Below are 17,488 nucleotides of genomic sequence, written 5' to 3'. Positions count from 1 at the left end.
ATTTGGAAGTAGAAACAATACTATATGCTTATTTCACAGTTTTGCTATGTTTTAAACAAGGTTTGCAAATGATTCTGTGTTTCCTCAGGATTTTTCATTGAAAGATCAGAAAGAATTATTTTGTCAGTGGATCAGATATTTTCTGTGCAAGATGTATTCAGTCATTGGCTTAAGATAAAACACTGGTAAGTACTACTTGGGCTGCAAAAGCAATCAATTGCTGTGTGAGTTCTAAGTTCAGCCTCTGCCAGGCTCAGCTGCAGTGATTTTGCTGACTTTTAAAGATTAGTCAAGTATTATTGATGGCATAAGAAAAGATTGACGAAATTTGTACCTTGCAAGCCAGGAGGCAGAAAGACAAGAATGAATTGTGGGACAGGTGTTTCCTGTTACAGTAGGGCTAACATTGTAATTGTTATGAATGTGAGTGATTTCACATCAATAAGGATTCAATGAATATGGATATAATTTCTTTTTTGTTGGAGCCATCTGGCACAGCCATACATTAAAGCTGGAAATAATGAAGAGGATAAGAAAGCATCAAATTTGATTTTTAGAATCTTTATACATTATTTTAAATTTAATTTAAGCCTGGTGGATTTGCAGTTAGAATAGACATGTGGGTTAATGCTCATGAGTAGTACTCACTGCTGACTCTTCCTCTTTTTGTTGGCCTCCAAAATTCAGGGACAGGTTTCCACAACTGCTGAGAACCACATCTAGTATAACATCAGTGCTATCTCTTGCTTGCCTTGAAGAAGTTGAAGTCAAGAAGAATTGTGTTAAAGGTTCTAACTATGAAAAAAGGCACACATTACCATTTGCATGTCAGAAAGAGCTAAAGAAAGTCCTTTGTCTGGAGAACATGAAAGAAGTTGTGTATTTGCACTTTGACAGAACCCAAGCGAACATACAAAAAATTTTAACACTGAAAAATTAATACAATCTTGTATACAAACCATTCAGACCTAGTTTTGTCCCCTATCTTATGTGTAAGGAAGGATGTACTGTTCATCGTACAGAAAATATGGAAATTGTATGAAATTAAGCCTGATTTAAGACTAGATTGTACCTTTTTTGCTAGGTCATAGTAATACCTAGCACAGGGACAGAAGAGTGCTCAGCAGGCTGCTATTGGTACTACCTGGCCTTGACTCCAGGTCCTTCTCTCTGCTGTCCCAGTTAACAATTTTGTCTTTTGAACAAAGTGGAACAGCATCAACAGGAAAAACTGAAAGCTGTTTGCAGAGAATCTCTTGGTATAGTTATTAAATAGTTCTATTAGTTGGCCTGAATCAGGCAGAATATAAATTTAAACCTTGATTGACTACATAACAAAGGTTAGTGTCTAAACCATTGCTCTCGTTCTTCACTCAAACAAGATTCCAGACCTAAACAACCCCATTATTTCCCTCCTCAAGCAACCCCAGGAACAGAGCATCTGTCTCAGGCTTTCCTTTCTGGTTCTTTGGCAATTTCGTGCCTCTCTGTACTACCCATGGTTGGCAGTTTGGGCACTGAAAGCGTAGGACAGCTGTTTTCAATTCCTCCTCTTGGCACTGTAGGCTACATCTATACTCATAAATTAAACATTCCCAGGACCCTTCTCAGCACCGAGGCCAGCTGGAACAGAGCATCCCACGTCCATGCTATTGCACTCTTTCCCCCTCCAACAAGGGTGACATCATCCAAACTGCCTAATAGGACTAGTCCTTGGCCTGTTGTAACTCCCAACTGTGCATGGCAATTGTCTGGGAGAGTCATCGTTGACCCAGAGCCAGAACCGCACCAGAGAGTTTTTAACAGCATAGATGATTATGTTCCAATAGTTGGGAATGTTCTCTGCATGATTCTAACATAAATGCAGTTATATCATTCTTTGCCAGGAATAAATGGGAATTGCAAGGAAAGTCTTTCTTAGCCCTGTGTAAGTATGCTGAGATTTACTACAGTCTAGTAGGGATTAGCCTCTAAACATGGCATTCCCAAAATCCACTGAGTTTTTATCAAGTCAGTCATGAGAGAAATTTCTATTAAAACAAGTCTGGCAAAGTGACAAGCAATTGAAAACAAGGTCCTATATGTGTGTTCGAACTGGTATTCCATTAATAGGCATCCTACAGTTGTATGTTTGCATATAGAAAACACCATTTTCCCGAAAGGGTCCGTTTTCAAGTCTATCAGCAAAATTTACACGAGCAGTTTTACACCTGCAACTTGTATCATGGATGCATGTCTGGATATTTGTGACTCTGATGTGTTCATTGTTTGTGAAAATTATGTAGTTGAGACTTACAAGTACTAAATTTTAGTGTATTTCACTCCCCTCGAGACTGAGAGTTTCTGTGATTCATTAGTTTCAGCTAGTCGTGCAATTTCACAGCTTGTGCACAAAAATGGAAATATTAATTAGCAATTTTCTCATTGTTTGTTTAAGAAAAAGCATTACAGACTAGAAATCTGCTCCAGGTTTCCCTGTATTTACTCCAATGTGCAGAGGAAAATTGCTGGTAGTGTTAGAAAGTACTGAAAAGATTAAATATAGATATCTAGCCTTGGGGAGTGTAAATTAGCATGTTTTTAATTGATTGCCATATTCAGGGAAACATTGCTCAAAGAAAATTAATTTTAGAGCAGCATATTTTGACAAGCACATGTGCCAATTTAAAAATCTGTGATCAACTTAAAATAGGTCTTAAAGACAACAAAGAACTGTTTCTAATAGTATAAGGAACTAACACTGTCTTAAAAGCATGTTTTCTCTGGAATTGATTCACACAGTATATAGAAATCCCCATAACCTTTCAACCTTTTTTTATAGAATTCTGAGGGGCAAATTTTAATCTCAGTTTCACTGGTGCGAATAGAATAATTCCTTTGAAGATAGCAGAGTTACCATTAATATATACCAGTGTAATTGAGAACAGAATTGAGCATACAAAGCCCTGGTCTGAAAGAAAAAGTCAATTGGCTTCAAACTGGGAACACTAAGGGACTGCTTGCTAGGCAGACTAATCAATCGCACCTCAAGCGCTGGGTGGAATTTTTAAATGTTCATTAATATTAGGTTGCTTTTTCATTCTCTCTCCCTTTTGTATTTCAGAAGCTTCTTCTCTAATTGGCACAAGTGGATTTCCATCCATTTTTGCATGCTTACGTGAATCTCACACACAGCACATAGGGATGGAATAGTACAAACGAACCACTGTCGCTTGACAAAGCTGCTAACTTGGTTTGCTCTTATTTAATAAAAAAGACAAAAGAATTCCCTAGAATTTGTTGATTAGCACAGAGGCACAGCTGTCATCTTTTATTTCTGAAGGACTAAGGGCTTAAAATATGTGAAGTGAGGCATCTACCAGAGCAGCAGGAACTTTCCTACAGTCCAGAGTTAGATACGTAATGCTCCGCAAACGCTACTTTGCTTGCCATTTCACGCTAAGGAAGGTCTCTTCCACCCCCTTTGGTGGCTTGTATGACTCTCAGCTGACCTTCCCTTGCCATGTGCATGGAAGAAAGGAGGTGCTGTCTCACACTGCTTGTCTTAATACTTGGCAAAGTAAGGAATTCTGTTTGTAGCCAATAAAGTCTGAACGAACTCAAAGTCAACGTTACCTCCTGAAGAACTGAAGTGTAAGTCACCAAAAAGTCAAAGAAATTAACCTATGCCTCTGTCTTCGCCCTTGAAAGCTGTGGGATACGAGCATAAATTGTCACAGACAAGCACAGAAACACCTCTCAGTGTAAAATGGAGTCTTACTTAATCTAATTTAAATGGAATCTCATTTTAGCTAGCAGCACAGTCTGAATGTTCACTCAAATAATGTGAAATGTTTCCAGTTTCTTCAATGTACCTAAATGTGCTAAAACTTCCTCAGTATGATTTCACCCAATGCAGCTACTGTGTTTTCTCTTCTCCAAGTTGAAATAAATGGAGTTACACAGTAGATGATACTGAGTTTATTATGTCTATATTGTAGAACAGCTCTATGAAGGATAAATCAACAATACACCGTTCCTCATGTGCATGATCCCATAAAACTCATTTCAAATTTTCCTACAGAATTAACAAGCAACCTATTCATGTTGATTTACAAAAACAAATAAAGAGCACAAGCTAGATAAACAATGTATACCAAGTCAAGCATCTGCAGATTTCTTTCTTTCCTATTTTCAAACAATGTCCATAAATAAATGGATTTTATCAATTTGCTCAAAAAAATAATTATTATCTATTTGCTAGGAACTGGCAATGTGCCTGACATCAAGACACCAAAGACATCTTGTTCCTCATGAATGTTCAATCTTCACCCGTATAGAGGAAACAGAATGCACTGCAAAGTCAAAAGGAATGTATAGGGTTGGCTCAAGCAGTCAAATAAAGGAAAGGGAAGGCCAGAGCAGGGTGGAGAGCAGCAATAAGGATGATGGAAAGCTGAGCATGTTATTCCTTTCTGTCAGTGCACAGGGGTCCATGCATGGTAGGTAGGGGAGAATGACAGCTTCTAGACAAGAGGACTGCACACTTGAGATATTGGTTGCCTGGGCTGTTGAAGATGTTGCAAAAGCCAGTCCCAATTTCCAGCAGCGTCAAAAAAGAAGTCTGATATCCTCGGCAGTCTGACACCAGAGCACCTGTTTCTTTTGCCTTACCTCTAAAGCTATTCTTAGTTATAGAGTAATATTTTTTTTTTTTTTGCAATGATCTTGTCGGTTATTGGACCTGTATTAAGCACAGCACTAAGCCCTGCACTCTATGTAATTGGTATACTTCGTAATAAGCAGATGTGACCTTCTTCAACTGGATCTCGTTGAATGTTATTTCCAAATCAGAATCCATACTTATAGCAGTGGTTTGCGAACAGCAGTGAATAATATGTTCAGGTCCATGACAAAATGATATGGATACTCACTTTCTGGATTCAAAACTAAATTATATCTAACAAACAGGTTTGGACCAGTGCAACACGAGTAAAAGACTGTAAAACCACACCTCATTCAAACTCACACCGCTGGTTAGTGATTGACCTGGGAGTAGCGTTCAGGCACTCTGACCAGAAGTCAGCTTAACTGCTAACTTTTTTAACACAAGCAAAAGCAAAGCTTTGCTTCTTGAAATTTCCGCAGAAAGCAAATCAAAAGATTTGAGAATACAGTTGAAATGAAAAACCTAATCAGAAATTGTCAAAATGTTTGCACATGATTGCTCACTACTCGTCTTGATGTATTCAATAGTCGTCAACTATTCAATTTTATCGTTTTTTTTTTTGTTTGTTTTTTTGGGGGGGGGTTCTTTTTTTTTTTTATAAAAAGTAACAATTGTCTTTTCTGATTAATATATTCGTATAGTAAATAATACATAAATTACATTTTGAGTTACAAAAGAACAATCTCTGTGCTCATTTGAAATTCAGAAAACACACAGATTATGCTTTCAGGTGGCAAAAGCTCCAGGGTTCCCTGGCTGTCTTTTGTGTTACACAGTCTTGTAGAGTGCTAAGGGCTGACAGATGCTTATCAAACATTCATGTAAACACTGCTATCAAAGCTGTGCTTTCTGGTACTGGCTCCACACAAGAGGGTCAGCATGAAACATAATTAAAGGAAGGCCAAAGATAGAAATGTCATGCCACCAGCCTTTGCTGTATTAGAGGACTCATATAGCGTTCTCTCCACTAAAGAACGATAGCGCTAGGAAAAAAGAGAAAGATACAGAAATTAAGGATTAAGGGCAGAATTTTTGAAAGTGCTCACACATTTTAGACCACATGTTAAAAACATAATTTCTCCCAAGCTACTTGCACGCTTTTTTTCAAAACGTCACCAAGAGTGTTTAGATAAAAACTATGCACTCCAATGCCTGACTTCAGACAGTTGGATCATACTTAATAATATTACATTAATTTTTATTGTCAGTAATTCCTAAGTATTTTTTTTTTTTGTCTGCATGCCAAAAGATAAGGGATGAAGAATAACAAAAGGGATTATTCTTAAGGCACTGAAGTCACATTCAAAGATCATTGAGATGCTTATTGTTAGAACCACAAAAGGACTCATGCACTGCAGAGGTAAGCACTGTAGTATTCACTATTAGCACAAACCATAGTGCCACTCTAAGCACAAAATCTCCTGCTAATTAGGGTCAAGGAAAAGCAACTAACCTCTATTCTCAGACGCAAACAGGCGGAGCAGCGTGCTGCTAAGGCAGGCATTTGAAATTGTCTAGGAGAAGCATTCATCTTGAAACCCAGAGGGTCCAGGGTCTTAGGTGTCTTTCTGTGTTGAAAATTTATCACTTCCAGACTTTTCTTATGAAACAGGAAGAGATATGACTGAAAAATGGTCCAGTGCATGGGAATGCCATGCAGAATGTTCTCACGACGCTAGGAGTATTCACACCTACTACTTTATAAATAAATATTTCAGTCTTCTGCTTTTAGCATATCTTTGTAGTTAAAGTCCTTCTGAGTTTAATTGGCATCATTATTACTAATTGGACTAGCTAGCAAGTGAATGTGAAAATAATGCTAGAGTGTTTTAATGTAAAATGTGCTTTTGAAACGGACACATGAACTCTTTCCTTGACTTCTGTAACTTTTGGTTATAGTTCTTTTTGTTTCTGAGAATGTGTGTAAGTAGAGCTCATAATTAGGATTTGGATGGAAATGGAATGGAAAAAACAATAGCAATGACTATATTGATTTATCCTTTACCTTTCTTCTTTCTCTATAACATATACAATCCTCTAATACATTGTCTTTTTATACAATAGTTCTCTTTGTTTTAATATTATGAATCTTGTGTGGTTATATTCTACACACAAAATTTTGTAAAGGTACGTCGAATGCAACTTATATTACCCAAACTGATCAGTCACTTAGGTAGCTATAGTTCTATTAATACCGATGGAAATGCAAAACAATTTGTAATTTTCTACTTCTTATTCAAAAAGAGGAAAGGAAGTGGACTCCGGTATGATCAGAAACAAATAAACTGAAGATTAATATCACCTACAAACTTAAAAACGACACGTATATGAATGTATTATCCATTTTCATGCAACATCAACATGAAAAATTGTTGCTGTGGAAGCAGATATGTAGTGAAAAAGCCATGAAGAACAGATCGTAAGATAAGCCACCTGCTTCGAAAGTATTGAGACAAGCTAAAGAAAAAAATACACTCTAATCGTCTGTGTTCCTAGTCTGTCTTTTGTTTTCTTTTATTTGTTTCCCATTTTCTCTTTTTTTTATACGGTAGGGAGAATTTGGGGGGTTAGGTTTTGAGTCGTGAACTCTCCCCATGAATTGCCTATATATGTAAACAGTAACTATTGTACAGATGAAAAGAACTTCAAAAAATGAACAAGCTTGCACTTAGTCTTTTTACTTCCACTTCATAATAGCATTAAAAATAACTTCTGTTCACCTAAATGGTGGAAATGTTGTGTGTCACAGGCAAGTGGCCCTCGGCAGTGGCAATGGGGAATACAACTGTAGCTGTGTATTTTTTCAAGTACTACTGTGCATCGTATCAAACACATACACTTTCGTGTTCTTGCCCGGCTGTCTCTCATCCACTGCTACATGTTCTATAGTAACACAAATCCAACTTTACATGCACTTATAATAGTCTTAATCCTTCTCAGTCTGGCAGACTGATGCCAAGAAGAGAAAATAAATAAAACCCATGCAAATAATGCTTCAGAGTATGTCCAAATATGACATGTCATCTCACTCTATAAAAACTGAGCTCAGTTACTGCATCCACGGTGCTTTTAGGAAGGGGAAAAAGACTTCAGTGCTAAACTCATAGCCGGGCTGACATCTGAATAAAAAATCTTTTTTATATTTTGCATTTATATGGCACAACATAGTGCAAGTAACATATAAATGTATCGACTACATTAACTTAGTGGTATGTAGTGGAAATCACTGCACATAGTGCAGCTACAAACATCTGAAATTAAAAAAAAGACAACTTTCAAATTGAAACATCTTTTAAGAGTACATTCTTACATGTATAGAGACACGTCTAAATGGAAGGATATGTACTGGTGAAATTTGCATGACAGCTTTTTTTTTAAGAGGAGCATCTGAAACAAAACATTAAAATAACAGCAACTGCATGCACAATAAAAAGCTGTGAAAGAAAAAAGTGGGAATGTCTTGTTTAGTTTACCATCATGCCCATTCCGCAAGGTTTATAGTTTCAGAAGGTAGGATACATGGATGTGCAATGGAGGATGAAGGTTATAACACTATCAAAATACTGAAAAAAAGATATTACTTTTTTGACTGTGAGTAAAATTGAGTCAGACACAAAGAAGATCATTATAACCTCGATAACTGTCAGCAGTCCTCACCTGTGGATGGTATATTCATGGGATGGCTATGCATAATTTATACATATGTTACCACATTGAGCTAACAGACAAGCAAGAAATCACTACTTAGTGATCTGTAAACACAGAAAAGAAGCAAAACTAGAGTTGCAAATATTAAAACCAATAAAAATACCTCTTCATCCTCCTCCTTCTACTCTTCCTCCTTTTTTTTTTCTTTTCTTCATACTAGTGATTTAGTAATTTAGAAATAACATTAGTTCTTGGGTAATTGTGTTTATTTAAAATTGATTCCTTTGTATTGGACAAGCATTTGTTGTCTACTAAAACTTACAGACATGTTTCTTGGGAATAGCTAAATTATTATATGTAGATGTGAAAATGCATGTGTAAATGTGAAAATGTGAAATTTGTGAGGTAAAGTGAAGGCCAAATTAAGTCGTATCAAAATAAATCAAATCAAATTAAGTCAAGTGAACATCTAGATATTACTTGGATTAGCATAACACCTTAGAGGTGCACACAGTGGAAAATGCCTCTTCTGTAGAAATTTCCTATTAACATTAGAAACCTTCTAAGTTCTTCAGAACAGATTCTGGAGGTTATTGAAACTTATAGCCTGAACATGAGTCAAGAATACAATGCTGGTGTGAAGAAGGCAAAGATTCTGTTGTAATATACGTAAACAGGATTTTAATCGACAAGCACATAAAGTAAACTTTCCGCTCTAATCAGTATTCAGATAATATTTCATTGTCCTATCACGGGGCACTGGAACTGAAGAAAATGTACATAAAACTATTAAGAGAGTCCAGAAAAGAAAGATGAGATAAGTTATGAAGAAAGGTGAAAGAATGGGAATTGTTTAGCTCAAAGAAAATGATAAGGAGAGACATGGTGAAGCACATTCCTAACTTTTAGAAGCTGAAAGAGGTCAATGGAGTCCTCCTACTCAGAAAAGGACTCTAACTCTAGGTCATCACTTTATCCAAATACCTTACAACAGAACATCTTATGAAGATTCAAATAATTGTCAAGGATAAGTAGACATTAGTTTCTCAAAAAAGTTTCTTCATTTTTTTCTCATTTTCTTTCTCTCATCAGATGAAATAAAGAGTTCAACCAAAGTCAGCATTTGAACATACCAATAGGTGGTACTGCTTGGGCTGAAAAATGGAGAGAGAAAGTGGGTGTAAATAATATGCAATTCTAAGTGCCTAAAAACAATGCACCGGTTATTACATATTTTAGTAGTGAATTTATTCCTAGTTTACGTCCTTTTCAGAAAAGGATGTAAGCAGTAGAATAGTGTCTCTAATTGAAAAAGCATAAATGTTCCCTCTTTTCTGACTAGGTCTTATGCCAAGCTGAAATCAGCTGAATTCTCACTTCAGTTCCATTATTTGTGATGTGTGCATCAATCAGCTCTGCTCAAGATCCTAGTAAGGGAGAGTTGTTAAAAAGTCAATTCGTTCTCCTTGATTTTGTCCTGAGCCTCTCTGCTGATCTTGCAAGAAAGAGTTTTCAAATGCAGATAATTTTAATGAACACTTCTGTTTAATCAGATCTGATCTGAAGCTACCTGCTCAGTTGCCATAGTTGACCACAGTGTAATTAGACACTAGGAACTTCAGTTGTCCCTTCTATAAGCTTAACAGGACCTGCTTTGGTAACCTAGATGAAACAGACTCATTACTCAAGGACTGTGCTTGCCCTCCCATGAGGTTCTGAGCAGAATATTTACAATATGACAAATATTTTGATTATAGTATATGTGACACTTTCTGCTGTCTATACACGATCTTTTTTATATCGAAAGCAAAGAAGCTAGTACAGTCCATTTAACAGAGTCTGTTGATGTTTCATCAGCTATTGATGAGATTTATGCATCACAGTGGCAAAGCATTTTGATGCCATTGAATGCGAATCATTTACAGACAAGTCTGAATGTGAACAAAATATAGATGACAAGATACAAGAAGATATATTGCTGTGTGAGTGCTCACCGATAATTATACATGAAAGTGTACTGTTGATAATGGCTTATGCAGAATGGCATAGCCTTGCGCGAACTGAGCAAGTATATATGCTGACATTAGTAAAACTGCTGCACTGCTTTGCTTCTCTCCGTACAGATCATTCCAAAAGCATTTTTCTCATCATTTTTTTTTCTTGTAGAATAGCATCTCATTACCCATATACATTGTATTGATTAGCAAGTGCAGCTGTTTTCTATGTGTGCTTCAGATTTAACCTCCAAGGAGGCTACTGTTTTAATAGAATTCACTTTGAGAGGAAAATATTCTTTTCTCAAGCAAGACAATACCGTTAAAGGAGCAGCATCTCTTCACTGAAAAGCTTGAATCAGAAGAATGACTATGCAAAGTTGATCCTTTCTTGTGATGCTGGGTAGCAGCCCAAGTGGTCTTTCTCTTTCTTAATAGCAGTGCTCATTTATCCCACTGAGACAGAGAAATGAGTTCCACCAAGCTACTGAAGCCTTCAAGAATTTTAGTCAAGACCCCCAAAACAGAGGTCACCTTTGTTCTGTGTATGTAAAAAAGGCCTGATCAAAAGCACGGGGAACCAGTGGGAGCCTTTGCTACTGATATCACAGTATCACAGTATCACAGTATGCTAGGGATTGGAAGGGACCTCAAAAGATCATCTAGTCCAATCCCCCTGTCGGAGCAGGAACACCTAGATGAGGTTGCACAGGAAGGCGTCCAGGCGAGTTTTGAATGTCTCCAGAGAAGGAGACTCCACAACCTCCCTGGGCAGCCTGTTCCAGTGCTCTGTCACCCTCACTGAGAAGAAGTTTCTTCTCAAATTTAAGTGGAACCTCTTGTGTTCCAGCTTGAATCCATTACCCCTTGTCCTATCATTGGTTGCTACTGAGAAGAGCCTGGCTCCATCCTCATGACGTTCCCCCTTTATATATTTATAAACGCTAATAAGATCACCCCTCAGTCTCCTCTTCTCCAAACTAAAGAGACCCAGCTCCCTCAGTCTTTCCTCATAAGGGAGATGCTCCACTCCCTTAATCATCTTAGTTGCCCTACGCTGGACTCTCTCCAGCAGCTCTCTGTCCTTCTTGAACTGAGGGGCCCAGAACTGGACACAATATTCCAGATGCGGTCTCACCAGGGCAGAGTAGAGGAGAAGGAGGACCTCTCTCGATCTGCTAACCACCCCCCTTCTAATACAGCCCAGGATGCCATTGGCCTTCTTGGCCACAAGGGCACAGTGCTGGCTCATGGTCATCCTGCTGTCCACCAGGACCCCCAGGTCCCTTTCCTCTACACTGCTCTCTAACAGGTAGCTCCCCATCCTATACTGGAACCTGGGGTTGTTTCTGCCCAGATGTAGGCCTCTACACTTTCCCTTGTTGTATTTCATTAAGTTATTCCCTGCCCAAATCTCCAGCCTGTCCAAGTCTCTCTGGATGGCAGCACAGCCCTCTGGCGTGTCATATCTGTGTATCTCGTGGCACTCGTCTTAAAAGATGGGGTTTATTGTCATTTCTTCAGTCACAAGATTTCTTCTCTGTATATCACTGTGCAGTGTGCTGCATAGCTGATACTGGTTAAGGACATTTTTTCTACAGCTGACATAGCACATATTCCTGTTTACATAGTATGTTACACGGATTTTTAGACTTCTCTGATAACCTTCAACCTCCATTTGTTTTAAATCACAGCTTCATCCATCCTTGGCATTATACTCTCCTTCAAGGAAACTAACTTTCAATGCTGCTTTGAAATTTTGCCAAGGAAATTGAAAAATGGGGGAGCAGTGAGTGAGTGAGTGCAAGAAGACCAATATTTTTACCTTAGCATATGACACACTTGAATAGTCCAAAAAGTTTTGATGTACACAGAGCTCGAAGGATATTTAAAAAAAAAAAAAAAAGGAAAGGAGTGCAAAAGCCTCTCAAACAGAAAATGGGGGCATATCTTATGGTTGTGACTTAAAGAATCAATTTGCTTTTATCAAGAAGAAGATCGCAAAGGTACTTAATTACAGTGTATAACTAGAGATATATGAGACTGCCTAGTTAACAGCTATTAAACCTTGCCAAGAAATGCAAAACAAGAACCAGTTACTGGAAACTGGAATTTAGAGAAATTAAAAGCATATTAGGCAGATCTGGATTTTTTTTAAAAAGGGAGAATGATTAACCACTAGAGCAAGCTACCAAGAAAGGTTTCAACTTCTTCCTGTCTTCCTAAGTTCCTGGTTAAACCCGTTTGCTTTCCTAAGAGATATAGTTTATTCAGAAGTGATGATGATTTAGTAAAACTTTTGTCATTCAGTTCAATGTAGTGAGTTCAATAATGGGATAAAATGTAATGTAGTGAGATTTAATGGTGTTTTCTGTCTTTAAAGTCTATTAAATTGTGAATAACTAGAGCTACTTTGGAATGCATGGTATAATTATTATAAGTACTACTGTACACTTTATTTTAACCATCCTGTAAATTTCATTAGCTACTCGTATTCATTCTTCAGTGAGCACTGTCAGCCAGTGAATCATCCAAGTGAATATGCTATTGAGAAGAAAAAGATTATTTTCAGTTCTAGATATCACCACTAAGTTGAAGAAAAGGATCCTCTGATGGGCCACTTCAAAGCTGTACGTTTGGAGATTTTGATGATAAGAAAAACTTCTTTATCTGAACAAGATATTAAGGACACATAATATATACAAGAATGACCAGTGGTGTAGTTTTCTTGCCCAGAAATGCCAGACATTTGAATAATCAATCAGTATTCTTTGGCCCAGCATGTAAAGCTCTGGAATGACCTCCTGGGAGGTCTAACTTGCGTGACGGCCGGCAATCTGTCGACAGGTTACCAGGGTGGCTTTGTGTAATCATTCATAACACTCTGTACTTAATTCCAGCCTATTTCTTTACTGTTGTCATTTTTTCCTTATCTTATCCTCCAGTAAAAGACAGTTGAAGACCTTTAAAGCTCAATCCTAGAAATATAAAAATAAAACAAAATTGTTCAAAGAAATAAGCCCACAACAGTTATTAATTATTTTTTGGTGTCAGCTTAGTCTTCCTTTCTAAGTTTGATAGCTTCTGAGAACAAGACTTAAGCCTTCATTAAAGCACTGTCACTGACATCCTCTACTGTACGAGGTGCAGAGCTACTACAGCTGCTCTTTTTCCTATGTAAGGCACAGCAAACGTATTTATGTCTTATATTCCTTTATTTGTTAGAAAAGAGTGTGACCATTTCAACCCAACTGTTCACAATCATTTTCTTTGTCCTCGTGTTGGGCATAGCAATGTAAAACTGCACATTAAAGTATACTCATCAACATCTGCCTCTGTCAGTGAATTATTGGATCTAGTTAATTACCTGGCATCAATATATTTGAAGTAAATTGATTGGTTCTATCCTATAAAATGTGCATGGAGTCATTACCACACAAGGCCAGGTTCTCAGGCTTTGCACATGTCAGATGGGACGGAGAGCTTAGTTTTCCGTGTGTGTATGTAGCAGGGAGATTTCCATCCATTATGAAATCTGCTGTGTATTTGAATATGTGCCATCATGACTGCCTGTATGTGAACTACCACAATGAAATATTCCTCTCAGAGCATTTTAAATGTTCCACTTTTATAGCATTATGTAGTTGTTTTACAGTGATGGTATAATGCACTACATCAGCATGTCTCTGCAGCATCCTCCATATAATCTGGTACATTTTCATATAATGTATATGAAATGGGTTTATATTTTATTTCTGCTCTCTACGTGTTATGCTATTTTAGTCTGGCTATACTCTTCTTCAATGGCATCTCTAAAGGAACTTAATATCTTCTATCTTAACCTGTATTGTGGAGATTCTTTTATGCTGCAGGAATGTAATTCTTTCCAAGAGACTATCCAGTAATTTGTGACTGGATACCATCATGCACTTTTCTAAAAAACTTGCAGGGCTGAGAGAAATTTATTATGTCCTTATGGGGAAATGTAACAGTTAGGCTGACTATTCCTGAAAGAGATTGCTCTTGCCTTTCAACTAAGGAGAAAGCTTTGCAAGTTCAAACCTGCGGCAACACTGTTCTCCCCACATTCACTCCTGTCTGAACCATGAACTAGAGAGGTCTCCTTTCAGTAGCTTTTTTTCACTTTATTTCTTTTAGGTCTTTGAATGGCACCTAGGAGATGGAAAGTATCTCCTCTTGAGTTGGGACTGGTATATTTTCTCTAAAAAGATACTATAATGCAGGAAGGTGAAACAGCTGATGTGATAAGTCTTTTCCATCTTTAGCCACTGTGATCATTCTGAGATCCAATAATGACTATTTCAGCTGTAGCTTTCCATTTTCTCAGCTGTGTAGCAAAGTTAAAATGTTCAGAAATATGTTTCACTTTAGATGAAAAATTTGTAATTTGGGTGTTGTAGTCATCCAGGAGAACCATGAACTTGTCATATGACAAGTCAGAGAAGCCAGGAGTAGGTTTGATTGCTGGGGGCCACCTCTGGTCAGATTGCCACTAGTGGTCTAGCTGCCCAGCAAAGTGGACTGCAAGACTACGTGATATCACAGCCTGCTGAATAAAGTCTGTTAAAGAGTGGAGTATGTATGTTCACCTGGTGGGGCAGCTGCACTAATACTCATTCTATGATTGCTTTTAGGAAGCCAGCTCAGGAGTCTCTACATAGTTCTACACTCTACCACATACACATATCCTGAGAGCAGTAAGTTATATATATATATAATGACATGGATACATAGCTTTAAGCATAAATATTTGAAACATGACCTAAATTGCAATACATTGTTGGGGATGGTTCGACTGATCTATCAACTGATAGATGTCCATTACTAAAACCCAACTACTTTCCAAATAAGGATTATTTTTAGTATGAATTCCAGTATCAACCTCCCATTTTGATATATCCGAAAGGAATGATTCCATTGGCTGACTTGTCCAAATTCACATAGAAAATCAATGAAAATATTTGAAAACTAATTTCTTTCTCTGAAGTGCAGATGCAAGATGACATATTCAAATTTTCATTCTTTCTTCCGACTGAAATAATCTTTCTAATAGCTGTTGTGTTAAAAGTTGAAATCGCTGACCACATTGGCGAAAGTTTTATAATTTGATGTTGTTGGGCCAATGTTTTCACCCAAATGTGTTTCACCCAAATATGCACATAAATATGATTAGCTTTACTTTGTCTGATTAAAAACATACATCTTCTAGCTTTGTACTTCTGTATGTGAAACTAATCTTCAGGTGTGCTAGGCATATAAATTATGAGAAGTTATTATCACAAGAATCTCTGGTGTCGATAGGAAATATAGCATATACTCAAAGTAAAGTTCATATATTGAAGTATATATGTTAAATTTTAAATTTTTTAGCACATAGAACAATATGATAAAGAGATATTGCTTCCCAAGTGGTATATTCTAATATTTTATGAAGCAGAGGGGAAGGGAGGAAAAATGCATTTCATCCCAACATTGCATTTGACCCTCATTCCTCATCTTCCCTAATTCTTTCAAATTGACAATTCTAGTAAGGACTCAAGGAGATACAGACATTTTTTTTTTTTTTTCTCAGAAGAAAAAATATTCATTATAGATTAAAGCTTTCTAAACTGAGATAATCACAATCCATGGACGCAACAGATGAGTAACTGAAAAATCAATTTGGAGTTATGGTATTGTTTAGTGTTTGTTAGAATGTTTGTTTACTCTTCACCTGTGACTGTTATCTAAATAAGAAACCTTCATGAAGACGTTTGTTTGAAACAGTTATTGGCACAGTTGTAATTGTGGATACATGAATTTAAGTTTATTCATTTGCCTGTGAAATGTTTGCTTGATTAAAATATATATTTATGTACTTTATAAACCACATACAGATATGAATGTTGGTTTTGAAAAGAAAGTTTATAAGTCAAAGCAGGATCAATAGGACACTTCAGGCATTCATTTTGTTGAAACCTCACGTATTGCTTTGAAATTTTATCATGCACCACTTTATCATGCATCACATCGAGCCAGATCCTCAACCTGCATAACCCAGGGACAGCATTCACTTGCCTCTTTTGAAACTTTTGGAAACTTACTGTGAAAGAACTAGGATGTATTAGGGACAATCCCTAATGAAGCTCTTTAAATATTCTTAAAAATTTACATTTGAATTTACATTTGCAAGTTAAATTTACAGTGTGGTTATCCTCCCTATTATTATGCTGTTGGTTGAATTGAAAGTGATATATTTGGGTGAACATTGAACATAACTTTCAAATTTCAGCTAAAACACATCAACAATTCTTTGGAAATGGAAAAAAAATTGTTCATCTTTATGAAACAAATGATATAATTTGGGCGAAGAAACCTAATGTTTTCATACTTTAAGAAAAGACTTGGAATCAGAGAGCTGGAGAAATAGAAGAGAGGATCAACATGAGGTCAGAGAGCTGTTTTGTTATCTGTGTGAAAGACACCTGCCTTTGGCTGACTTACAAACTCCTGAAAAAATGTTGTTTGCACATGCTAAATATGGGCCTGTGTGTGTCTGCCAATGTGTTCTCTGAAGATGCCATCTGCATTGAGCATGTGGCAGCACAAGGAGACTCTTTGTGGGTTCCAGGGTCCACTGAGGTTACGGGCACACAAACCGCAAACAAGAAGGCTCCCTCCTGAGCATGTAACAATGTGCTTGCTGTTTCCCAGGGACAGTGGTAGAAAAAGAAGACGGAACGTATGCAAAAATCAAAATGTACGTACATCTGGGTACAAAGCTTTAAGAAATAAACATTCTTTCTAACTCAAACAACTTCTACCCACGTAGGAAAACATATTTATGAAATTAACTACAGCTGCCTTATCTATTCAGTACATTGTAAGGACATTTCTCTTTTCACTATTGTTCCATACAGTCCCGATCAGGAAGACACTAAAGTCTAGCGGAGCATTTTGATTGATGTCTCACATCAAGTTATAAACTGGAAGAAAATAAATGAACCTAGTAATTTTCATGTTACTTTTTTTTTTTTGATTAATAAGAACAACAGATTGCTAACCTAATGAGATAATTGTATGCATTTTTTACACAAACAACATTTCAAGAAACGAACTAATATTTTCCATAAATATT

Source organism: Vanellus vanellus, assembly GCF_965231255.1.
Source record: "Vanellus vanellus genome assembly, chromosome: 6".
Taxonomy (NCBI): Eukaryota; Metazoa; Chordata; class Aves; order Charadriiformes; family Charadriidae; genus Vanellus; species Vanellus vanellus.
This window is presented reverse-complemented; position numbering follows the sequence as displayed.